The 26,056-nt window shown below is 45.0% G+C and overlaps 1 long non-coding RNA gene across 1 annotated transcript; it reads right to left on the reverse strand.

Annotated features, from left to right (window-relative positions):
- Nucleotides 1-2,035: 2,035 nt before the first annotated feature.
- Nucleotides 2,036-26,056, reverse strand: LOC137517921 (uncharacterized). Its single transcript, XR_011020714.1, has 3 exons — nucleotides 25,987-26,056; nucleotides 8,514-8,660; nucleotides 2,036-2,182 (listed from the first exon to the last, which is right to left on the reverse strand). It is a non-coding gene; the product is annotated as an uncharacterized lncRNA (long non-coding RNA).

Here is a 26,056-nt window from a genome sequence, read left to right on the forward strand (position 1 = left end):
TACACTGGGGGCAGCATACTATCTATAATGGAGGCAGCATACTACCTATACTGGGGGCAGCATACTATCTATACTGGAGGCAGCATACTACCTATACTGGGGGCAGCATACTACCCACACTGGGGGCAGCATACTACCTATACTGGAGGCAGCATACTACCTACACTGGGGGCAGCATACTATCTATAATGGAGGCAGCATACTACCTACACTGGGGGCAGCATACTATCTATAATGGAGGCAGCATACTACCTACACTGGGGGCAGCATACTATCTATAATGGAGGCAGCATACTACCTACACTGGGGGCAGCGCTGTGTAATATGTTGGTGCGTAATAAATAACAATAAGTGTGCACAATTTATCATTTGTTTTATTTATTGAGCTGTTGACATCTTGCGAAAACCCTGGTGGTACTTGAAAATCTTCATGCGATAAAAGTGGTACAAGTTCTGAAAAGGTTGAAAAGCCCTGTCCTGTCACACAGACAACAGAAGATGGAGTGAAAAACTCCTCCCCTCACTCTCTATTGACATCTGCTGAGCGAATCACTTGCATACCTCCCAACTTTTGGAGATGAGAAAAAGGGACACTTAAAGAGACACTGAAGCGAAAAAAAAATGATGATATTATGATTTGTATGTGTAGTACAGCTAAGAAATAAAACATTAAGATCAGATATTTCAGTCTAATTGTTTCCAGTACAGGAAGAGTTAAGAAACTCCAGTTGTTATCTCTATGCAAAAAAGCCATTAAGCTCTACGACTTTGAAAGTCATGGAGAGGGCTGTTATCTGAATTTTATTATCTCAACTGTTCCTGAACTATTTACTTTTCCTCTGCCAGAGGAGAGGTCATTACTTCACAGACTGCTCTGAAAGAATAATTTTGAATGCTGAGTGTTGTGTAATCTGGACATATTATAGAGTGATGCAATGTTAGAAAAAACACTATATACCTGAAAATAAAAGTATGAGAATATTTTCTTTGCTGCTAATCTTCTAGTAATTATTCATAGTACACAACCAATTCATTATATCATATATTTTTTTCGCTTCAGTGTCTCTTTAAGCCACGCCCCTCACAACCCTAATCACACCCCCACCACGCCCCTAGTCACGCATACCATAAAGAATATATAAGAAAAATAGGTTGTTTTATAATTCAAACCACACTGGTCCTTTCTATCCTGGTGAATTTTCCTTCATATTAACATTTCAAAATTAGTAATATATCAATTTAAAGGAGGGGAATAAAGTTTAGAGTCAAACAAATACATTTTTTAGTAGAGAAATACATATATTTACATAGAAAGAGGGACAGAGTCCTGAAAGAGGGACAAATGAGAAGGAAAGAGGGACAGAGGGACAGGGCTCCCAAAGAGGGACTGTCCCTCCAAAATAGGGACAGTTGGAAGCTATGCACTTGCTCCCAGGATGTACAGAAAGCCCCAGCAGCCAATGAGAAGAGATTCTATTACAGGCTGATATACAAATAAATATAGTAATAATTATTATTATTATTAAGCCTCAATATCTCTCTCACGTTGGTGTCCTTTAATAAAGAACCACTATACCGAAACATGAAAACATTTAAAATACATGAAAACACAAAAAGGAAGCCCGTTTCTTCCAGAGTAAAATGGGCTATAAATTGCTTTTCTCCGATGTTGCTGTCACTTACAGTAGATCATAAAAATCTGACAGGTTTTGCACGTCCGCATCTCCTCATGGGGGATTCTCAGGGTTTTCTTTATTTTCAAAAACGCTTAGTGAATGGCAGTTGCTCCTTTCAGTTGACTCAATAGTGTGCAAAACGGTAATGGAGGTGGCCTGCATCTTTGTATATATCCTTTCCAGGGAGTGCTTTTGTAAAGAATAAATCAGATACTGAGAATCCCCATGAAGATATAGACTAGTCAAAAACCTGTCAGTTCTGTCAGGTTTCTACTGTAAGTGACAGAAACATAGGAGAAAAGTAATTTTTGGCTCATTTTACTCTGGAAGAAATACATTTCTTATTTGTATGTGTATAGTTTACAAGTTTATAATTTTTCTGTGATAATAATCCTTTACGATCACAATATGAATTGACAGATTTTCCTCGATCTCGTCTTACCCTATGTGTTGGCTAGGCCGCAATAAATCCATCATGTAGATCCCGAAATATCTGATAGCATTACCTGTGGAGGAATTTCAGATAATTGTAACTAGAAAGCCCATCAGAGAGATTGTGTCATTTTCAGTGCAGCCTGTAGGTGGCAGTACTGCTGTTAATTGATGCAGCAGAGAATATAAAGTAATAGTGATTATGAATTAACCTCTCTCATTGTACATTCTGTTCAGGTCTAATGCATTCCATTAACAGAGCTATACAGTGTAACATGAAATGCTCTTATCCCTTACAGGGGAACTCTGCAGAAACAGAACAAACAGGGGAAAAAAAAGTTTTCAAGAACTTTTATAATATTGGTTTCTGCTGATCTCTACTTTCCCTGAGCAATGCAAGGCTAATGAATCTGGTGGTATTTAATGAACTTGTACAGAGGCATAACTACTGGGGATGGGGAAGCTATGCCTGCAGATGCAGAGGGGCCCAGGGTCTAGGAGGGGCCCCCACCTCCTTACCCTCATTCCCCACAGTACAGGAAACTCTAGATCTCAGAATTCCAGCAGGTGAACCCGGAGGTAAAGTGAGTAATAAAGCTAAAATAAAACAAGATTAATCTGTATAAGGCAGGCATGGGCAAACTAGGCCCTCCAGCTGTTGAGGAACTACAAGATCCACAATGCATTGCAGGAGTCTTACAGCCACAGTCATGACTCATAAAGGCAAATGCATTGTGGGATTTGTAGTTCCTTGACAGCTGGAGGGCCACGTTTGCCCATGCCTGGTATAACTTTAAGGCCTTGTTCACATCATAAATCGTAATCGCTGACGCCAGCATTTTGCGTTTTTTTGTGCGTGATTTTTTTAGCACCTTTCAGCAATTACCTGTGCCTTTGTGCTTTTATGCTGGCGTTTTCCTAAGAGCTTTTTTGTAGAGCAATTTGTGCTTTTTCACTTCCTGACCTTAGTCAGGAAGTGAACTCTCACCCGGAAATGAATAAATACAATGTATTTATTCATAAAAGCGCTGGGGAAATCACTATACAAGGCGCTTTTTCAAGCATTTAGCGATTTCCCTATACTTTCCATTGAGGCAAATCGCCCGAAAAGGGTACAGGCAGCGCTTTGCTGAGCGGATCGGAATCAAATTGCTGATATGTGAAAACTCTCATAGGGAATCATTGCACAAGTGTTTTTAGGCTGATTTTTAAAATCGCCTGCGCTTAAAAAAAAACCCGAAAACACTCCTAGTGTGAACAAGCCCTAAAGGTGCCTATTAATGGTGCGATTTTTAGCAAACCATCATATTTTCCATATAATCATTCAAATCAAAAGGCAAAAAAAAGCATTTACCTAGTTCCTGCAAAATGGACATGCCCGCTGCCTGCATTTGAACCCTTAAAATGAATGAGAAGCCCGTTCCCCCCCAAAAAAGATACTTAAAGGATACCCGAACTGAAATGTGACATGATGAGATAGACATGGGTATGTACAGTGCCAAGCACACAAATAACTATGCTATGTTCCTTGTTTTCTTTCTCTGCCTGAAAGAGTTAAATATCTGGTATGTAAGTGGCTGACTCAGTCCTGACTCAGACAGGAAGTGACTACAGTGTGACCCTCACTGATAACAAATTCCCCCTTTTTACCTCTTTCTTTCTCTCAGAAGCCATTTTCTGCTAGGAAAGTGTTTTATAGTTGAAATTTCTTATCAGTGAGGGTGACACTGTAGTCACTTCCTGTCTGAGTCAGGACTGAGTCAGCCACTTGCATACCTGATATTTAACTCTTTCAGGCAGAGAAAGAAAAAAAAGGAACACAGCATAGTTATTTGTGTGCTAGGCACTGTACATACACAGGTCTATCTCATTATGTCACATTTCAGTTCGGGTATCCTTTAAAACGAGGGAAGGCTCTGGGTCCTATAGATCCTTGCTGCTCCTCTCACTGTCCCCGCATTCCAGCGGTGGCTTCTACGTTTGAAACCCCCCCCCCTTTCCCCCTGCAGGAGACTTTGTAAGTCTTGGGGAGCCTGAGTGCTCACAAAGACGGGTGGCTCCGTACTGCACATGCGTGAGCGCGGAAGAGAGAGCGCTTGCACTGACGCAGTACTTAGCCACCCGTTTTTGTGAGTACTCAGGCTACCGAAGACTTCCGAAAGCCTCCTGTGGCAGCACAGAGGAATATTCGACCGATCAGCTGAATACTGCTATGGGGGAGCCAGCAGTGGAATGAGGGCACCAGGAGAGGAACAGGACACAGAGCCTTCCCTCTCTTTACGTAAGTATCTGTTGTTTTTTTGCTTCCCATTGACTTTAAAGAAACTCTGAAGCAAATACAATTTGCTATTTTTACCTTGTATTTAGCTTCAGAAGTCTCAGTAGAGGTAAACCGCTGTGTCCCAGCCGCAAAACGAAGGGGTTAGACCCACCAAATCCTGGGGGGGGGAGGGGGGGGGGCAATCCGGGCAGCACTTCCTGAAAGAGGCAGAGCTTTCTGCTGTAGCTCTGCCTCTACTGATGTCAATTGCCATGGATTTTTGCCTCTCCCCGCCCCTCTCAGTTAACCTTCACAGAGAGGAGCGGGGAGAGGCGGAGATCCGCACGGCGATTGACGTCAGGAGAGGCAGAGCTGCAGCTCAAAGCTCTGCCTCTCAGGGCAGCAAAACCCACGACCAAGATGGCCGAGGATGTTTGCCCCGGAATTTGGGGGGTCTAAATCCCTTGTTTTGCAGTGGGGATGCAGCCGTTTACCTCTACTGAGACTTCTGAAGCAAAATACAAGGTAAAAATAGCAAATCTTATTCACTTCAGAGTCTCTTTAAAGAGAACCCGAGGTGGGTATTTTGAAGTCTTAAAGGGAACCCGAGATGTGAGACCGGTAGAAGCTGCCGTATTTATTTACTTTTAAACAATACCAGTTGCCTGGCAGTCCTGCTGATCTTTCTGATCAATTGTGTCTGAATCACACACCTGAAACAAGCATGCAGTTAATCTTGTCAGATTTGACATAGACATCTGATCTGCTGAATGGTTGTTCAGGGAGGTCACATAGGCAAGTTATGTGCATAATGAAATGCCTCTGGGTCTCGCTATGGCCGCCTCTAGCCCCTGCCGGGGTCTCCTGTGCCCCCCTGTAAATAGCGCTCGGCTAGCGACAGATTGGAAGAGTGACCATATTTACCTTTGAAAAGCCTTCACCATAAAAAAACAAACAAACAAAAAATAACACACAAAAACAACGCCTGAGGACATTGGGCACCACAGGCCCCTCCCTGTTACACAGCCAATAAACTGCGATCATATTTTCTATATCTTATGCAGTTTTGCAAGGTCAGCATTCATTATATTGCAGTAAAAGGCTTGTACTCTTTCTGCACACAGACAGATAAGGGTCAGTGAACCCCGAGTCCCTGAGGACCTCAGCAGTAAATTATGAATGTCTCATTGCCGCAGCAGTCAATACTAATATTTCTACACAGGCAGCAATTAATTCTAATGTCCTGCTTAGTATGCTGTTAATATATTGCCCTTTAAAATGCAATTATAATGTTCCCCTCTGGGATGCAGTGGTAATACCCTTATCAGGAGTTACAGCATCTCATTAGAAGTTAGAAACCCCCATCCAGCTACGTATGGAACACCCTGCATTACTGGATGCACAGAAAGTGTGATACAGAAACAGAGCGTGAGTGTGTGGTACAGATAGGAAGGAGGAGCCATCTCGGGGGGGGGGGGGTAAGATAGGGAGGAGGAGCCATCTGGGGGGGACATAGGGAGGAGGAGCCATCTGGGGGCACAGATAGGGAAGAGGAGCCAGCTAGGGGCACAGATAGGGAAGAGGAGCCAGCTGGGGGCACAGATAGGGAGGAGGAGCCAGCTGGACACACAGATAAGGAGAAGGAGCCAGCTGGGGGCACAGATAGGGAAGAGGAACCAGCTGGGGGGCACAGATAGGGAAGAGGAGCCAGCTGGGGGCACAGATAGGGAAGAGGAGCCAGCTGGGGGCACAGATAGGGAAGAGGAACCAGCTGGGGGGCACAGATAGGGAAGAGGAGCCAGCTGGGGGCACAGATAGGGAAGAGGAACCAGCTGGGGGGCACAAATAGGGAAGAGGAGCCAGCTGGGAAGGAGGGGGGGGGGCACAGATAGGGAAGAGGAGCCAGCTGGGGGCACAGATAGGGAAGAGGAGCCAGCTGGGGGCACAGATAGGGAAGAGGAGCCGGCTGGAGGGACAGATAGGGAGGAGGAGCCAGCTGGGGCACAGATAGGGAGAAGGAGCCAGCTGCAAGGGAGACAGATAGGGAGGAGCAGCCAGCCAGCCAGCTGGAGCGGGGGGGGGGGGGGGGGGGGGAGGGGAGCACAGATAGACAGAGGCAGCTGTGCTTGAAGAGGAACATGATCAAAAGCTTTGAATCTGACAAGATCTTGCTTCCTTACACCAAGATAGTTTGCCATCATTGATGGAACAGTGGGCCAGATTTATCAAAGCAATAACGATAGTTTTTTCTTCTAAAACTGTACTAACCAGCAATGGAACTGTTCTGCATGATAGTAAAAAAAACTTCTCAAATCCTACGTAATAGCGGCAGTTTAGCACGGATGTCTAGAGCTGCACTAGAGTTAAGAAAAGTGCAAATCCATCCCTAAACTGCTGCATATGAAGAAGTGCTTCATAGCAGTTCTCCAGATAGTGCAGCAGTGCAGGCTAGATGTGATTTGTGAAGGGCTCCTCCCCCTCACTCAGAGCCTGCTGACAGCAGATGTGTTGGTTACCTCAGCAACAGTAATTTCCCTCACACACTGCACTGCCTGAGGACCTTCCTAATTCCTCCTATTGCTGACAGTTTAAGAAGGAATCTACACTATTTAGTGATTTTTTAGGATGCCTGAGACAGTTCTGCCCGGATTTCTTGATAAATGTCCCCCTATGAATACTGATACTTTTTTTACTGGTCGTTATTGCTGTCCAAAGGAGGACATCCCAGTTAGAGATACAGGGGGACATTTATCAAGAGTGTCTGAGACAAAATATTGGTAGGTTTTTTTCCATGCAGAACTGTCTCAGACATCTTAAGAAATCACTAGATAGTGCTGATTCCTTCTAAAACTGTTGTAAAATAGGAGGAGTTAGGAAGGTCTCTCAGACAGTGCAGTGTGTGAGATCAGTGGCGTAGCTAAGGAGCTGTGGGCCCCGATGCAAGTTTTTCTTTGGGGCCCCCAAGCACTCTATACATAACAAATAATATCAATCAAGGACAACTTGAGGTGCAAGAAGGGGATGGGGAGCAGTTTGTTAATAATTACCAATATTCAAGGTATCTATAGAAGTGATTATTATAAGCACAGGACCAGTACAGAGCTAATACTGCAGTTGAGGGAGGGCCCCACTGGCCCAAGGGCCCGCTGCGGTCGCAACCTCTGCACCCCCTATTGCTACGCCCCTGTGTGAGGTTAAAGGAAAACTTAAGTAAAAAAAAAAAAATGACATTTACTCACCTGGGGCATCCCTCAGCACCCCGAAGCTGGATGGTGCCCTCGCAGCCCCGCTCCGATCGTCCTGTCCCCGCCGGCGGCTACTTCCGGTTCGGCGACAGCCGCCGACAGGCTGGGAACGCGGCTGTTTTTCCGCGTTCCCAGCCGCTGCTATCACCCTCTATGTTGCTATAGCGTATATATATATATATATATATATATATATATATATATATATGTCATTTTTTTTTTTGACTTAAGTTTTCCTTTAAGCACTGTGCAGTGTGTGAGATGAAGCACTTCTTAATCTGTGGCAGTTTAGGGATGGATTTGCACTTTTCTTAACTGTAGTGCAGCTCTAGAAATTCGTGCTAAACTGCCACTATTACCTAGGATTTAAGAAGGTTCTTATTTTCATGCAGAACTGTTCTCCCTGCTGGTTAGAACAGTTTAAGAAGAAAAAACTGTCGGTAATGCTATGATAAATCTGGCCCTAAGTGACTACTGCTCATCACCAGAGCACACCCCAAGGGATGATGGGCCCCTACTCCTAGCAGGCAACAGACTACTTTGCTGAAAGTGGCCACCAGTATACGACCCCTGAGATCGCCCCAACGGAGACAAAGAGATCAGACTAGCCTCTAATTGGAAGACTTGATGGAAGAGTCTTTTTTTGTACTGGCCTAGGTCAAGACAGAACATAGCCGGTAAACAGGCCAAACTCCACATTCAACGGACCACCCAAGGGTGAACTGGGGCCATCTACTGTGCTTGCAAATTGTGTTTACACACAATCAAATAACCCAGAGCGCACAAATCCGATTAATTGCATAAATCTGGCGCAAAGCCCATAACAGAGCAGATGAGGATGAATGAGGCACAGGTAATGTCACACCCCAAAAACAATTGATTGTTTTGTCTACTACGGACCAATAAAGTTTTCAAGGACTTGTAATGTCTTCCTCATTCTTCAGACACAAAGCAATATGTAACTTTGGATCATTTTCTTCAAAAAGTATGCAAGCTTTAATCTTTCAACTCTTGTTTGATTGGGCGCTCATGACCTACTTTCAGGACCTGTGTGAAAAACAGATAATATTTTTTAGCTCATATTTACACAGAAATGTTTACAATTCAAAAATATTCACAAACATTGCCACACCTAACTAATACTGTACAAGCGTGCACGAAAAAAGGGGGCAGTGAAAAAAGGGCCCGGCTGGATAATGAAATGGCGCCGGTGGATAACGAAATCTGATAACGATAAACATTGTTGTCAAACCTGGTTAACGACAAATACAGTTGTTAAAACAGATGGGAAATAATAATGAAAAGATATTAGCGTTACAAATCGTTATGTATCAGCAATACAGCTTAACCCAACACTACTCTCACACAGATCCCTCCCCTGGTGGTGCCTAAAATGAACCACTTCCCTGGTGGAGCCTAACCCTAACCATCCCCCCTCCCCCGGTGGTGCCTAACCCTAACCACCACCCACGGGTGGTGCCTAACCCTAACCCCTCCCTCTTCAGAAACACCCTTTTCCACATAGAAACAACATTATCTTTGATAACTTAAAATCTGTACATATAGACGAAATAATATGGCAAAAACTATAACGTTGCAATCTTCTAAAATGATAACATACTTCAAAAACTTTAATGTTCTAATGTTCTTAACAATATTTATTGTGGCGCCCTTTTTTCTGCTTTTTTTTTTTTTTTGCTGTATTAACCACTTCAGCCCACAGGGTTGTTCATTTTTTTGCATTTGAGCAACTTTCACCTCCCATTCATTTGCCAATAAATTTATCACTAATTATCACAATGAATTGAACTAGATCTTGTTTTTTTCCGCCACCAATTAGGCTTTCTTTAAGTGGTACATTTTGCTAAGAATTATTTTATTCTAAATCAATTTTAACAGGAATATTAAGAAAGAAATGGAAAAAAAATCATTATTTCTCAGTTTTTGGCCATTATAGTTTAAAATGAATACATGCTACCATAATTAAAACGATATATTTTATTTGTCCATTTGTCCCATTTATTATACCATTTAAATTGTGTCCCTATCACAATGTATGGCGCCGATATTTTATTTGGAAATAAAGGTGCATTTTTTTCAATTTGAGTCCATCACTATTTACAAGCCTATAATTTAAAAAAAATATACTAATATACTCCTTTGACATGCATATTTAAAAAGTTCAGACCCTTAGGTAACTTTTTTTATTTTTATAAAAAAAAATTTGTTTAGGTAATTTTTGGTGTGGGAGGTGAACAGCTAATTTTAAATGTCAAATAATGTATTTATCTAATAAAAAATGGATGTGGGTGTAGTTTTACTATTTGGCCACAAGATGGCCACAGTCAAAAGGTCCTGGAAGCGAACGATCACGCTTCCAGGGACAAGAATGAGGACGGGAAAATTTTTCTCCTCAGAAAGACCGTGGCCTCTGATAAGAGACTGTCGTTTTTTTTGCGGTGGACTTTATCAATGAATGGGATCTATTATCTTTCTTATTCATTGATCACTGGGCTAACGGCCGGCGGCGGGAGCGCACGCGGCTGGCGGGAGCAAGCGCAGCCTATCTGGACCGGAATGTTCGTCCAGATAGGCTTAAGAGGTCAACGATAATTGCATTAAAGTCTATGGTGGCGCCCTTTTTTCCTGCTACCCTGTATAGTTAGTACCCAGTGTCATCTTACCTTGCTGGCCAAAATGCGCAAATCTGCAGTGGTGGCAGCACAGTTTGCACTCCAAGATGCTTCATAGATACAGTGGTATAACAACAAACCATTGGGCCCCCCTGTAAAGCTTAGATGGGCCCCCAATGTTCACATCCTTTCCCTTGGTGCCCCTCACAGCCTAGGGGCCCATCTTACAAGCACCATAAAACAAGTGTGGCCATCATGGTTCACACCCATAACAAGTGCAGCCACGAAAACACCTGATCTGAAGGATGGACCCCTTTATTTAAGGTTTTGAAGTAGTAGTTGGGGCCCCCCACAGCTCTGGGCCCCACTGCTGTTGCAGGAACTGCTCCCCTCTAGTTACGCCCCTGCATAGATAGAGAGTTTCAGGCCTCTTGCAGATATAGCTAGGGATGGTCGGAAATGCCAAATTCTGAATCAAACGGAATTCCGAGTTACGCCTGCTAATTCCACTTACTGAACGGTACTCTGCAGGATTCTAACGTCTTTTCGTCCATTCCGTTATAGTCAATACCGCCGACTTCTTTGGATAATTGCAAAGCCCCCATACATGCAATCTTCACCAAATATGCCAGTTATCTTTTAAATAATAGTGTGAACAAGTGAAAAAAAAAATAAAATAAAAAGACCTTGTAGTTTTTAGAAAAGTGATTTTGAATTCTTTTTAAGCCTGTAAAATGACACTCTGCAGTGGAATTCCGCAATAGTGATGACTGTAATCTGTTAATTACGATTATGCAAAATTACGCGTACATTTTTGCAATCAAGCCTATACGTAATTACAAATCGTAATTCGATTGACTTTGTATAATCATTTGTAAATACGCATCAATTTGCACGTAATTTTCGCACAATTTTGTGCAGACTTTGGTGGTAAATAGCACAGCCCCCATACATGCTATAGCTACCAAAATTGCTACGTATGTTAAGGAGAATAGTGGGTACAAGGAAAAGAAAACATTTTGCAAAAGTTTTTGAGAAAATCGATTTCAAAAATGCAAAAAAATGGTTTTTAAACTCAGAATAACAACAGGTTTTTTTTTGTATTTTTAAAATTGCTTTTCTCCAAAACTACCAGGTCATTTTGAACAATTCATTTTGTAACTTGTACCCACTCAACTTCTTAACATTTGTAGCAATGTTGGTAGCAATTGCTATCTTTGCTATTCACCACCAAATTCGGCACAAAATTATGCATAAATTACGTGTAAATTAACGCGTAATTACGAATGGTAACAATTACCTACGAATGACGCTGCTTCTCTGAAATTTTGCATTACGATTACAATGCGTAATTGCGTATTACGATGCGTAATTATGCATGGGCGTAATTTCTGCTCATCACTATTCCACAATTTACATTAGCCTCAATGCTGCCAATTTCTGCTGTTAATTGTAAAGCCGCTTTAAAGCGATACTGAGCGGGTTTAAAAATTCCTGTCACGGAACAGCCATGAGAAACGCGGGCGAATTGGAAGAGGCCGAGCAGTCCAATTTCTGATCACTGTCTGGCTAAATTTGTGCAGCCATTACAGGAATCAGAACTGACAATCCTGGTTTTTTAAAGTACAAGTTTTTCTCCTCTGCCCTGATGTAGATGCAGGATGTCTTTTGATGTGTTAATTAGCTTAGAATGTTTATCTTTCATTACCTCTCTAGTCACCAGCTGGGGACTCTATTCAGAGAAGGCTTCCCTCCCCAGCAGGGGGCTACTCCAAACCTACTTTTCCCCTAGACTTCTGATGAATGGCCAATCTGAAAGCCTGGGTGGTATGATTTCCTGTCGGTATACGAAAAACGAATATCGCACAGCTATGAAATTCATATAGTCTTATTCGGTAAAATCTGGCCATCGTGCTGATATGAAATTCATTGTGATAGTCCGTCCGGTTATTGAGATATGACCCTTCTCAAGAACTGGACCTGCTGCCCTAGCCATGTCTGATGTCATATTAATCTGTATTTTCCGACAAGTATTAATCTGTTACCCCCTAAATATAACAGGTATCGTTTGTGAGGTACGGCAGTTTGTAAGTTTAAAACCTAAAATCTCTCAGAGGGAATGAACTGTCATTGGTGGGTGACTCAGAGGGGGCCGGCATTGCCACACCCCCAAACCAGCTTCATCAAAAGCACATGGCTGGCAGGCGGGCCTTTATTCCTCCATTTTTCCACCTTTATGAACACACGGCCACCGTGAGGAACAAGTGGTGGCCATTTTGATTGAACTTAGCTGAAACAAAGAACTCTGCGGAACTTGAAATCAAGGACTTGATGATTTTCCCACCAAAGGACATTTTCCATGAAACTAAGTATTTTTCTCCCTTTCTTTTATTTTTTCATACTGGCTATTAATGTTTCAATAATTGTTGATTTTAATAATTGTCTGTATATATTAATTATTTATATTGCTTTCAATAAACTGACGCTATCGTCAGTTGTTGTTCTAGCTACCCTATTATTCGGCACACACAGAACTGATCCCAGGTCTCTGAAGAGACGCTACTATTGTTTGTTGTTGGCTAGACAGAATACAGCGTTGTTTAACCGTTTTATTTGCAGGTCGAGAAATAGCCAGTTAGTGAGTTCCCCTGTCTCAGAAAACAGAGGTGGTGGCAGATACCCTGAAATAGTGTGTAAAGTTGCAATTACCATACCTCACAGGCTCCCTTCTGGTTTGTCTGCGGCCAATTCCCAACGGTTAACCGCCAATTAGAGCCACCAGCGGGACCAGGAGAGGAGCCAGGAGGACGCTGGGGGACCTCGCGGCATACGATAGGCTGGAGGAAGCCCCAGGTAAGAACAAATGGTGTTTTTTAAACCTGCTCAATATCACTTTAAATGTGATCCTTGAAATATATACAAAATCTGCCAGGTAACTTTGGGAGAATAGTGCAAATAAGTAAAACATTTATTTTTCATAGAGACCCTGAAGTTTTTGAGAAAAATTATTCTGAATATGATAAAATAAGAACGTAGCCACAAAAAAAACCTATTTTGGTATTTTTAAACATATATACAGTACATACTTTTCATTATTGCCACAACAGGAAATTTGAAATAATGATCCAAAATAGTAATGGAAAATTCCCAGCAAATTTGTAATTACTGCATATTCTGGCGTATAAGACTACTTTTAAACCCAGGAAAATCTTCTCAAAAGTCGGGGGTCGTCCTATACGCCGGGTGTCGTCTTATAGGGCAGGTGCTGAAACTTCTGAGCCGGACTGGAGAATCTGCAGTTGCTGCATATTGTGGGGGAGCTCCAAAACGTCTGCGGCCGGCATCCGTATGAAAGCAGCAAGGGCGGTGCTGTACAAGTATGGTATAAGAAAATCCACTCACCAGGATTCCTGGAAAGAAGTGTGACTTAACGCGGTCACGATGACGAGGTGAGGGGGCATCTCACTGGGAAGATGTAAGTGAAGGGCGGAGCAAGCTGAAGGCGTCCGAGACATCCGGGGTATGGAAAAAAGAGAGAGAGCGGCACTGTGCTCAGAAAAACACGCCTCTTTCACCCGTCTGGCCCGCCCTTATATCCTATTACTGTACCTCCTTCTCTGCCTCTCAGATCTCACTCCTGAGGACTGCAGTGAAGCGGCGCAGGTGCACATGTGCGAGATCTGAGAGGCATGGAAGGAAGTACAGAAGGAAGTAATAGTATACAAGGGCGGGCCAGATTGGTGAAAGAGGCGTGTTTGTGCTACCGCTCTGATAGTCTTGGAGACCGGGATAGCTGACCAATCCAGGCAGGCTTTGTATACAACAACCAGCCAATCGCCGTTAAGGTACATTGATTGCCCTGATTGGTTGGTTGTATACTGGGTACCACATACAGTACAGCACTAGTATCCGTACCTGTTTATACAGTATAGTACCAGTACATACAGTACAGTATACACATGTCCAACAGTCAAGAGTAGTGTTGGGCGAACAGTGTTCGCCACTGTTCGGGTTCTGCAGAACATCACCCTGTTCGGGTGATGTTCGAGTTCGGCCGAACACCTGATGGTGTTCGGCCTTTTAAGTTCGGGTTCGCCCCGAACTACTAATTGGCCGCCGAACAGGGCCGAACAGGGCCCCTGTTCGGCCGAATACTGCCCCCCTATGGGGTCGCAGGCATAAGGGGGGTAGTACCGTACTACTGCTGAACCGCCCGCTGCCCGGCCTCCCTCAACGCGTCACTCTCCGGACTCCCCCTCCCCCCCCCCCGCGATCGGGGCATGCTCCCCCCTTATGCCTGCGACCCCATAGGGCCCCCAAAAGCGGGGAGTTCGGGGTTTGGCCCGAACATGCCGAACATTGCGGCCATGTTCGGCGAACTTTCCCGAACCTGAACATCCAGGTGTTCGCCCAACACTAGTCAAGAGGGGTAGTCTTATAGGGCGAGTATATGCCAAAATGTATATATTAACTGGAAAAGTTGGGAGTCCTCTTATACGCTGGAATATACAGTAATTGCGTGCATAACCGTAATTATGTTCTGTAATTTCGCAATTACATATCAATACATGAAAATGCAAAATTTGATTCTTGGGGGATAAGTCAATTTTTTTTTCAAAAACACCTTGCCGTTTTTGAGAAAGTGTTGCTGCAATACAATTTAATATGTACAGAGTTGTGATATGCAGATTTTATACATTGTAAGAATACGGTCAGTGAGGGATCCCCCATCCCAAGCCTTTTTAACCCTTTGTCACCCATGCAGGCTGGTATAGCCAGAATTTAAGAGACCGGACCACATCCTGGGTTATACCAGCTCACATGGTCCATGATGATATGTTCTGGCAGAGAGGGGCGGAAACTCCCCAAAACCCTTGTCTGTAAAAAATTATCTTTCTTCCCCACCTCCAGTGACTGGTATAAAATGAGTATACAGAAGTTGGAACTCTGTATATAATAAAGTATATGGTAGCAAAATGTCATTTTTTTTCTTTGAAAGTTTTCTGAAAAACTAAAAAGGTCTTTCAAAAAAAAAAAAAAAAAAAAGACTTCCCACAAATCCTGCTACTCCTAACCATTCCAGTTTGCGCAAACATTTTCTTACACGAAAAAAGTTTAGGACTTCTGTGTTTGTAACTTCACGTGACATGCACAATTTACGAATGTATTAAGCAAAATCAATTCAATTTTGAAATCATAATTACATGTAATCGTAACTGTGAAATTTTACAATGACATTTTGCATAAGCAAAATTACCACATTGTGATCATCGCTACCAGTGATGAGTGAATTTTTTTTTGGGGGGGGGGCGTTTTTGCGAATGTTCGCCATATTGAAAAAATACCATGGGCTTGATTCACAAAGCGGTGCTAACCTACTTAGCACGTCTAAAGTCTTTAGACGCGCTAACCAGGGTGCTAAGTAGGTTAGCACCGGATTTCTCAATCAGATCACGCGCTAACATTGCGCGCGTAAAGTTTTACGCGCGCAAAGTTTTACGCGCGCTAAGTCCTATAGGCTTTAATGGGCACTTCGCGCGGTGCGCCCTGCGCTCTGTGCAGTACGCGCGTAAAGTTTTACGTGCATAAAGTTTTGCGCGCGTAAAGTTTTATGCGCGAAAAGCTTGTTTAGACGTGCTAAGGGGGTTTTCACAGGCGTGCTAACAGTTAGCACCGCTTTGTGAATCAAGCCCCATGTATTTTCACAAAAATGTTCTCGAAATTGAAAGTGCCATTTGCAAGCAACACTGATCAATAGCCTTGCCTCTACTGCATAGAGGTATCTATTTTTCTAAGGGAAACATGAAAACAATACTTAGAAACTATTTTTGTTTTCCCAAAAGTCGAAGCCCACGAGATGAATAGCGGACGAAAGCAGCACAACCGGGGACGCTCCACGTTTATTCGTCTAAATAAATCACGCTGACGGATGTCTGATAACCGGGCCGGCAGAATCTTTTATGAGTGATGGGTGCCATTATCGCCGTCTATAAACACAATCTGCGGACAGGAGAGGAGGACTAATCACCGACACAACTAAACGGGAGTAATATTGATGGGACTTTGTGTTCCGTGTTAAGTGATAAAGATGACAGCGCTCCGCTCCTGATTAGGAAGTAAAAAGCCTCTGTAATATTTATTATTAATGAATGTGCTTTTATAACTGATAGCATAAGGTTGTAGACAGACGGGGAACAGCCGTCAATTATGGAGCCGCAATATGTTTTCTGTGCATGGCTGTTAAATTAAAAAAAAAACAACAATATTTTGCATGAATTGACCATATCGCTTTACTTTTGGGAAGATCCATTATTTTAGCAGCAGGGGTGAGGCCATTCAGGATTGGTGGGCAGGGCCTCTGCAGTCAGAAAACAAATCAGGCGAGCAATCTAAATACAGCCTTATAGGATAGGGCTGCTCATCTGGATTCCGGATTTCCAGGTAACCCGGATATCCGAACTTTTTTACACTATCCGACCGGATACAGATTCCAGATACCTGGGCCCAAATCCGGCTAGCTATCTGCGGATATTTGGCCGCATAACCCGGATATCCACGGATATTATGGATATCCGGATCCAAAATACTGTAACTAAGGAGCTGACGTCCTGGAGCCAATCAGAGTGCTCCCAGCAGAAGCCCTAGCAACCAATCACAGAGGGGAACCCTGGCCAGCCTCACCTGACCTCATTGAGCCAATCAGAGGGCTCCCAGCCTAAACCCTGGCACCCAATCACAGAAAGGAACACTGGCCAGCCCCCCCCCCCCGTATAATAAGGAGGGCTGCCATTATGAGACATATCGTCTTAGCTTGCTGAATGCTCACTGAGAGACATGCTCCAGTGCTGCTGGCCTAGCAAGGGCTGTACACAGTTATAAACCTAAAGCTGTTCAGTGATTAACCCCTTCACTACACTATTGTTAAATCGTTGATTAGCTTGATTGATGTCATAGCGTGACAGTCAGAGTGTGTTCTCCAGTGCTGCTGCTATGCCAAGGGCTGTACACAGTGATAAGCTGTTCAGTGATTAACCCCTTCACTACTATCACTACACTATTGTTAAATCGTTAATTAGCTTGATTGATGTCATTGTATGACAGTCAGAGTGTGTTCTCCAGTGCTGCTGGCCTAGCAGTGATAAATTGAAAGCTGTTCAGTGATTAACCCCTTCACTATCACTACACTATTGTTAAATCATAAATTAGCTTGATGTCATTTGTGTGACAGAGTGTGTGCTGCAGGCAGCTGCTATGTGTCTGTGTGTATGCTGTGCAAAGACCAGGCCAGCTGCTGCCTGCTGGCCAGCTATTAGGTATAGGTTAGATTAGGGGATAGGATTACTGTGTTATTGTGTAGTTAGTACTGTAGTACTGCAGTCAGTGTGCTAGTAGTTGTTAGAGTAGTAGTACTACTGTGTTAGCTTTCTACAGAACTGCTGTGCTGTGAGCAGTGGCAGTGTGAAAGTTAGTGTGCACTAGTGTCTTCTCCTCTGCTGTCTGACTGTCACTCGGCGCTTGGCACATGTCACGTGCCACGTGGCACTTGCCAAGTGTCACGCGGCACTTGCCATGTGTAACGTGGCACTTGCCAAATTTCACGTGGCACTTGCCAAGTGTCACGTGGCACTTGCCATGTATCACGTGGCACTTGCCAAGTGGCATGTGACACATGCCAATTGCAACGTGCCAAGTCTGGCATGCTACTGGCACACATTACACCTGCTGCTGCTGCATTTGCCCTGCTCCTGCTGCCTGTGCAGCTCCCACCGCCAGACCAGGGTGCCACAGGCCACTGATACCACCTATATTTAACCCAAAACACAATTGCTGCGTCATTTTTTGGAGGTGTCTTGGCTGAAAACTGCCATGTCCCAGATGTGCGGTTGGACTTTGGACACAATGTGGGCTGCACGACCGCTGTCTGGAATCTAGGCCTAATGTTCATTGACAGCCATTTTTTTTTTTAGCCTCATATACCCTAAAAAAACCGTTTTTTAAGCAATTTAAAGGCAACTTCCGGTTTTCTATCCGGATATCTGAATTCACCGGATACTAGGGTCGGATATCCGATTCGGATCGGAAATTTTTGAACTCGGATATCCGACCCGGATCGGATATCTGGGTATCCGGGTCTGAATCGGATCCAGATTTTGAAAAGGGGTATCCGAGCAGCACTGTTAGGACTTGATTGACAGGTGGTACGTTGCTGGATAAGCCAAATGAGGTGGATTTACATCAGGGGACATACATTTATTTTAAAGGCAGGTAGATGTCACAAATGATCAATGAGATGTCAATAATTCTGGCTTGCATGCAAATTCAATGCAAATTCTATTAGAACTGCATAGAACTGGGCAGGTCAAATGCACTGCCTTTAAAGAGGACCCGAACTCTTGCACAGGACAGAAATAAACATAGAGAAATGCACCCTGCATGTATTTAGAGAGTTTAGCCTGTTTAATTCCGCCCCATCTGTGACTAATTACAAGTGCCATTTGGTCGCTCACTTGTGTCAGCTGACTGCCTCGGCAGAGCAGCCAATTTGTAAACACAGGAAGTAGACACACTGTACATTGATTGCAAGAGTTGTATCAGCTGTAACAAATACATATTTTTCTTTAAAGGTTATTATGCTGTTGCAAGTTCTGAGTTCAGGTCCGCTTTAAGGTTCGATTGGCCAAATCCCAAGCTGAATACAGTTCAGATGAACTTGTCAGGCAAACTAGAAATATTTGCTTCTCATTTGTGAATGTTCTTTTTTCATGATTTTTTAATTTGGTATTTTTGGGGGGTGGGGGGGCACTTTATTATTTGTGAAAATTGGTAAGGAGTAGTGCCTGTAATGTGCTTATTCTGCTTATGTGTAAAATATCACAATTATGGTTACACATGATAACATTGCAGCAGAGTCTGCGGTATCCGGCACCAGCAGTGATCGTCTGATGCCTGATACATGTGCTTGCTTGTGCAACCGGCCTAAAAAGCTCAAACCTCCAACCTAAATACTTACTGAGCCAGAGTTTCTAGGCTACATTTAGAGATGGCCCAAACCTCCGATTTTCGGTTCGCGAACTTCCACAAAAAGATCAGTTTGAGCGAACTTCCGCGAACCGCAATAGACTTCAATGGGGAGGCGAACTTGGAAAACTAGGAAAATGTATGCTGGCCACAAAAGTGATGGAAAAGATGTTTCAAGGGGTCTAACACCTGGAGGGGGCATGGGGGAGTGGCATACATGCCAAAAGTCCCGGGGAAAAATCTGGATTTGACGCAAAGCAGTGTTTTAAGGGCAGAAATCACATTGAATGCTAAATTGCAGGCCTAAAGTGCTTTCAAACATATTGCATGTGTATACATCGATCAGGGAGTGTAATTAGAGTACTGCTTCACACTGACACACCAAACTCACTGTGTAATGCACCGCAAACAGCTGTTTGTGTAGTGACGGCCGTGCTGGACTGGTGGGCACCATAGCGAGAGTGCAGGCCGTGGCGGTTTTCAAGTGCTGGCGGTCCAGCTGATCAAATTTGGTCTGTCCACAATGAAGCAACAAACTTATTATCTTTGGTGTGCCACCCCCCCAAGACACTCATATAGTCGGCGGTCATTGCTTCATTGTGATACGCAAGCCCCTTCACCGCGGCAAGGTAATGATCACGAAGGGGAATGGGCACATGTACATGCCTTTTGTTTTGTTGTTGCAGCTGCACTTCAGCCAAAAAAATTAGGCAGGCATGTACACGCACCAGAAGAATTATTATAGCGGCCACTGCTAGCAGCGGCCTTAAAAATTCAGGAATCCGCCTGGAGTCCCGGACCCTGTTGGTGGTGGCGGAGAAGGCAAGCGGCCTGCAGGCAGAGATGCTGTGTGTGGGGACTGACTTAGTCTTCGGGCGGGCAGTAGTCCTCCGGGATCCATGCCTCATTCATTTTGATAAAGGTGAGGTACTGAACACTTTTGTGATTTAGGCGACTTCTCTTCTCAGTAACTATGCCTCCAGCTGCGCTGAAGGTCCTTTCTGACAGGACGCTTGAAGCAGGGCAAGACAGAAGTTGGATGGCAAATGAGATCGCTGGAGCGTCCTGTCCTTGCCTGCGTGGACATGGGAGAAGGATTACTGGCAGTGGTACCTTTATTGCCTTGTGCTGTGACATCAACCTTAAATGCATTGTAAAGCATAGTTGCCAGCTTGTTCTGCATGTGCTTCATCCTTTCTGCCTTCAGGTGACTTGGTAACATGTCAGCCACTTTGTGCCTATTACTAGGGTCTAGTAGCGTGGCCACCCAGTACAGCTCATTCCCGTTGAGTTTTTTTATACAGGGGTCCCTCAACAGGCTGGACAGCATGAAAGATGCCATCTGCACAAAGTTGGATCTAGATGTACTATCCATCTCCTCTTGCTCAGTTATGTCAGATAAGTCCTCCTCCTCCCCCCAGCCACAAACAATACCACAGGAACGTCGAGCAGCACAAGCCCCCTGCGACGCCTGCTGCGGTTGTTCTTCTGCCGCCACCTCCTCCTCCAAAGAAACACCTTCTTCATTATCCGAGTCTGACTCCTCTTCCCCACACAACTCTTCCTCCTCCTCTTACCCTCTGTGCTGCTGCAGGTGTTGAGGAAACAGCTGATTCTAAGGGCCCGTTTCCACTATCGCGAATCTGCATGCGTTGTCCGCATGCGGATTCGCACAGCCAGTACAAGTGGATGGGCCTGTTTCCACTTGTCAGTTTTGCTGTGCGTTTTTCTGTGCAGGATTTTTCTGCACGGCAGAGCCCTCAGAATTCGCCTGCGTGTGGAATGCAGGCGAATCGCACACAATGTATTTAATAGGGAAATCGCATGCGTTTTCCCCATGCATTTTTTGCCACGAATTCGCATGCGAATTCGCATAGGTACCAATGTAAATTCACACAGGCAGTGAAATGGTTAAAATCGCATATACACTCACCTATGCGAATTCGCATGCGAATTTGTGGAAAAAAACGCATGCGGAATCGCATCCGCATGCGATTTCGTCAGCAGTGGAATCCAGGCGATTCCGCACCGCAATAGTGGAAACAAGCCCTTATGAAAATTTCTCCCACGACTCTTCCTGCCATAACTGTTCCTGTTCACGCTCCTCCACAGCTTGATCCACCACTCTACGCTCCAGGAAGTAGGCGTAGGGGATCAAGTCGCTGATGGTGCCCTCACTGTGACTCACCAGGTTGGTCACCTCCTCAAACGGCCGCATGAGCCTGCATGCATTTTGCATCAGTGTCCAGTTGTTGGGCTAGAACATCCCCATCTTCCCAGATTGTGTCCTTTAATGCTGGATACACACCATGAGTTTCCGCGTCGCACGCGGCCGTCGATACGTGTCGATTCGATTATTTTCGAACATTTCGGAACGAATTTCGATGATTTTTAGGTCGAATGCCATGTAAAGTATGGCAAATCGACCTAACGATCCATCGAAGCTTGAATCGGACATGTCGGAAATAATCGAATCGACGCGTATCGACGGCCGCATCGAACGCGGAAACGCATGGTGTGTATCCAGCATTACTGTAATTGTGCAGGTACTGGGTGACTGCTTTCTCCTGTTCTAGCAGGCGGAAGAACATGAGCAGGGTCGAATTCCAGCGAGTCGGGCTATCGCAAATCAGGCGTCTCACCGGCAAGTTGTTTCTGCGCTGAATGTCCGCAAAGCATGCCATGGCCGTGTAAGACCGCCTAAAATGCCCACACAACTTCCTGGCCTACTTCAGGATGTCCTCTAGGCCTGGGTACTTTGAGACAAATCTTTTAATGACTAGATTCAGCACATGTGCTATGCAGGGTACATGTGTCAGTTTTCCCAAATTCAATGCGGAAAGGAGATTGCTGCCATTGTCACACACCACGTTGCCGATCTCCAGCTGGTGCATGGTCAGCCACTGATCCACCTGTTTGTTAAGAGCAGCCAGGAGAGCTGCTCCAGTGTGACTCTCCGCTTTGAGACAAGCCATGTCTAAGATGGCGTGACACCATCGTACCTGGCATGCAGCATAGGCCCTGGGGAGATGGGGCTGTGTAGCTGGAGAGGAGATCGCAGCACCAGTAGAGTTGAACTGCCACTCAGCCAAGGAGGAGGACAACAGCGGATGATGTAGCAGGAGGAGAGGAGGTAGCAGGAGGCCTGCCTGCAAGCTGTGGAGGTGTCACAAGTTGGTCGGCTGCACAGCCACGTACTCCCTGCTTGCCATCGGTCACCAGGTTGACCCAATGGGCTGTGTAAGTTATGTACCTACCCTGATTAAGACCTGATGAAGACCAGGCATCCGTGGTCAGGTGGACCCTTGACCCGATGCTGTGTGCCAGAGATGACACCACTTGCCTCTCAACTTCACGGTACAGTTTGGGTATTGCCTTTTTAGATAAATAATTGCAGTCTAGTATCTTCCACTGCGGTGTCCCAATGGCCACAAATTTACGGAAGGCCTCAGAGTCCACCAGCTTGTATGTAACAGCTGGTGAGCTAACAGTTCCGCCACACCAGCTATCAGATGCCCGGCAAGGGGGTGACTGGCAGAAATGTGCTTCTTCCGCTCAAAGATTTCCCTCACGGACACCTGACTGCTGCTGTGGGCAGAGGAGCAGGAACCGCTCAAGGGCAGGGGCGGAGTGGAGGAGGGTGGCTGTGAAGGTGCAAGGGAGAAAGCGGCTGAAGATGCTGCACCTGAGGGAGGAAGAGGAGAAGGAGGGTGGCTTTTCTTTTGTGTGCTGCTTTTGCTCAGGTGCTCTTCCCATTGCAGTTTGTGCCTTTTCTCCATGTGCCTTCGTAAGGCACTTGTCCCACTCCCAACGTGAGTGTTGGCCTTTCCACGGCTCAATTTTTGGAGGCAGAGAGAACAGATAGCATTGCTCCGATCTGAGGCAGACACATTAAAACATTTCCAAACCGCTTAGCCCCCCTGGGGTGATGGCACTATGGTGGCATCAGCAGCTGATGTTGAAGGGCATGTTGGCTGGCTGTCCATATGTGACGATACTGCCACCAGCTGTTTCTGATGACGAGCTCCCCCTGCTTCTTTCAGGAACTCGTCTCCTCCTACTCCTCTCTGACTCGCCCTCTGAACTGTACCCTTGTTCATCTTGTCTCTTAGGAACCCATGTGGGATCCATATCATCATAATCATCATATTCATCCTGCCCAGCTTCGCTTGCCTCAGACACCTCCAAAAATGCACCAACAGCAGGTACTTCATCCTCCTCCTCCTCCTCACACGTTACGTCCATAGTGTCGCCGTCTAACTCAGACATATGAGGTGGTGTAACTTGCTTAGTGCCTTCATCTGGTTGTAACAATAATGGCCGTGAATCAGTTAATTCTCCACCAATTAACTCCTGCGAAGTGTCAAATGCAGCAGATGTGGTGCTAGTAGTAGCACTGGTGGCTGCGGAAGATGAGGTGTTCTGTGTTAAATAGTCAACCACGCCCTGACAATCTTGAGAGTTGATGGGATGTGCCTTCTTCTGAGCACTGTACTATGGGCCAGGGCTGCATGAAATCACATCAACACGACCTCGCACAGACCTGCTGGGTGGCCTTCCTCTGGGTCTGCCTCTGCCTCTACCTGTTTTGTCTGTTGTGTCTATATTGGGGGGGGGGGGGGGAGGATGAAGTGAAAGGTATGCACTGACTTGACTAGTACAATGTGCAGTCACACAGGTGCAGTTAACAGGTATGCACGGAGTGGTATATTATTATTATTATTTAGTATTTATATAGTGCCAACATATTACGCAGCGCTGTACAGTGTATATATGTATCTTGTCACTAACTGTCCCTCAAAGGAGCTCACAATCTAATCCCTACCATTGCCATATGTCTATATTATGTAGTGTAAGTACTGTAGTCTAGAGCCAATTTTAGGGGGAGCCAATTAACTTATCCATATGTTTTTGGAATGTGGAGGAAACCGGAGTGCCCGGAGGAAACCCACGCAGACACGGAGAGAACATACAAACTCTTTGCAGATAGTGCCCTGGCTGGGATTCGAACCAGGGACCCAGCGCTGCAAGGCGAGAGAGCTAACCACTACGCCACCGTGCTGCCCATATATCACACTGCATGCACTCACGTAGGTAGGTGGGTGCACTGAACACAACAGGTAGGTATATGCAGTGATGGGTATTACAATGTGCACCTCTCACACACAGACAGGTAGCAGACAGGCACAGTAACACTGCGTGCGCTCAACTCACGTAGGTAGGTGGGTGCACTATGAACAACAGGTAGGTAGGTATATGCAGTAATGGGTATTACAATGTGCACCTGTCACACACACAGGTAGACACTGAATGTGCTGGGCCTGGCAGTGGCACACACAGTATGAATTATCAAGTCTGTCTATGCAACACAAGTGTCAGTGGGACACACAGAAAAAAAATAGATCACAAGAACAAGATTAGCTCTCAAAAGAGCTGTTGTGAGGTGCTATTTTAGCAATAAGAATCAGCAAGGAGCAAGCTAAGAAGCCTACAAGAGCCTAACTAATCTTTTCCTATGAGAGTCTGCAGCAGCAGCAGCAGCATCTATCCCTTCTCTATATACTGCAGGGCAGCACCCGAGTGAGCAAAATGGCCGGCGATGCCTTCCTTTTATAAGGGGGGGGGGGAGTGGCTCCAGGAGGGAGTGTAGCTTGATTGGCTACAAGGTGCCTGCTGACTGTGATGTAGAGGGTCCCTAATGGTGCATTATGGGGGCGAGCCAAACTTCCGGTAAAGTTTGCGGTTCTCCGCGATTGCGAACTCCCGGAAGTTCGCCAGGAACCGTTCCCCGGCGAACCGTTTGGGCCATCTCTAGATCCACCAGGCAATACTGGGTAATATCAGGAAGTAGTGTGGGATACACTTGAGGTGTAGACTGAAGACGGCAGCCTGATTGCAGATGACACTCATTGCAAATGCATGCAACACTGTGCGGGGAAGTCAGAACTGTCTGGCTGCAGCTCAGCATCATGGAACAGAACATGCCACAGGAGAGATCGGGACACCTATCCTGTTGTTTTTAGCATTAACATTCAGATTTAACAGACGTGATTTGAAAAAAATATTTCTGCTGGTTTCCATCTTTACTGTTTCTCTGTGATGCCAAAAGTGACATCACTTCTGCCCTTTTCTTTTTCTTGTATTTTCTTCAACCCAGCTCAGTGTTAACTTTCCTTCCCTACTAGCACAGTGTACTGTCTTTCCCACAGCAAACATCACCTAGACAACAGGCTTACATCAGTGTGATAACTCGTTCAAAGAGGCAGGGGTTCAACTACCTTCAGATTATAGTGTCCTTATCTTATCTGAAATTGGAAGGTTTCCGTTTTTTGGGGTTTTTTGCATGCTGAGAAAAGCTTGTTACTGCACTTTAGCTAAAAAAAAATAAAAAGAAAAACCTTTCTACAAACATGGCAGGGCACAGTTCCTAAAGTTATGCAAAGGCAACCAGGCCAGGGGGCATACAGGGACCTATTTTTGGCATTTTTTTAAATTTTATTTTTGGATATTAGCAAATGCTGTAAGCTGTAGAGCCCTGGATAGGGTGGTGGAAACCTCTTTAGAATTCAGAGGTTTCTCTCTCCCAAGGTAAGTATCTAAATTAAGCCTATGCAAAAAAAGAGCTTCATTTTAAAGGTTAATTTCCATGACAGTCCCCTGCCTCGTCATTTTCCCAGCACCGCAGCTGCCCATGTGTCTTAGTCACGGCTGTTGTGGAGTACCTGTGATATCCGTTCCGGTGCCTGGAGCCACACAGAGTGACGGCGGCGTACCCGGTGATTCCGTATTTCG

This window comes from Hyperolius riggenbachi, chromosome 5 (genome assembly GCF_040937935.1).
Source record: "Hyperolius riggenbachi isolate aHypRig1 chromosome 5, aHypRig1.pri, whole genome shotgun sequence".
Taxonomy (NCBI): domain Eukaryota; kingdom Metazoa; phylum Chordata; class Amphibia; order Anura; family Hyperoliidae; genus Hyperolius; species Hyperolius riggenbachi.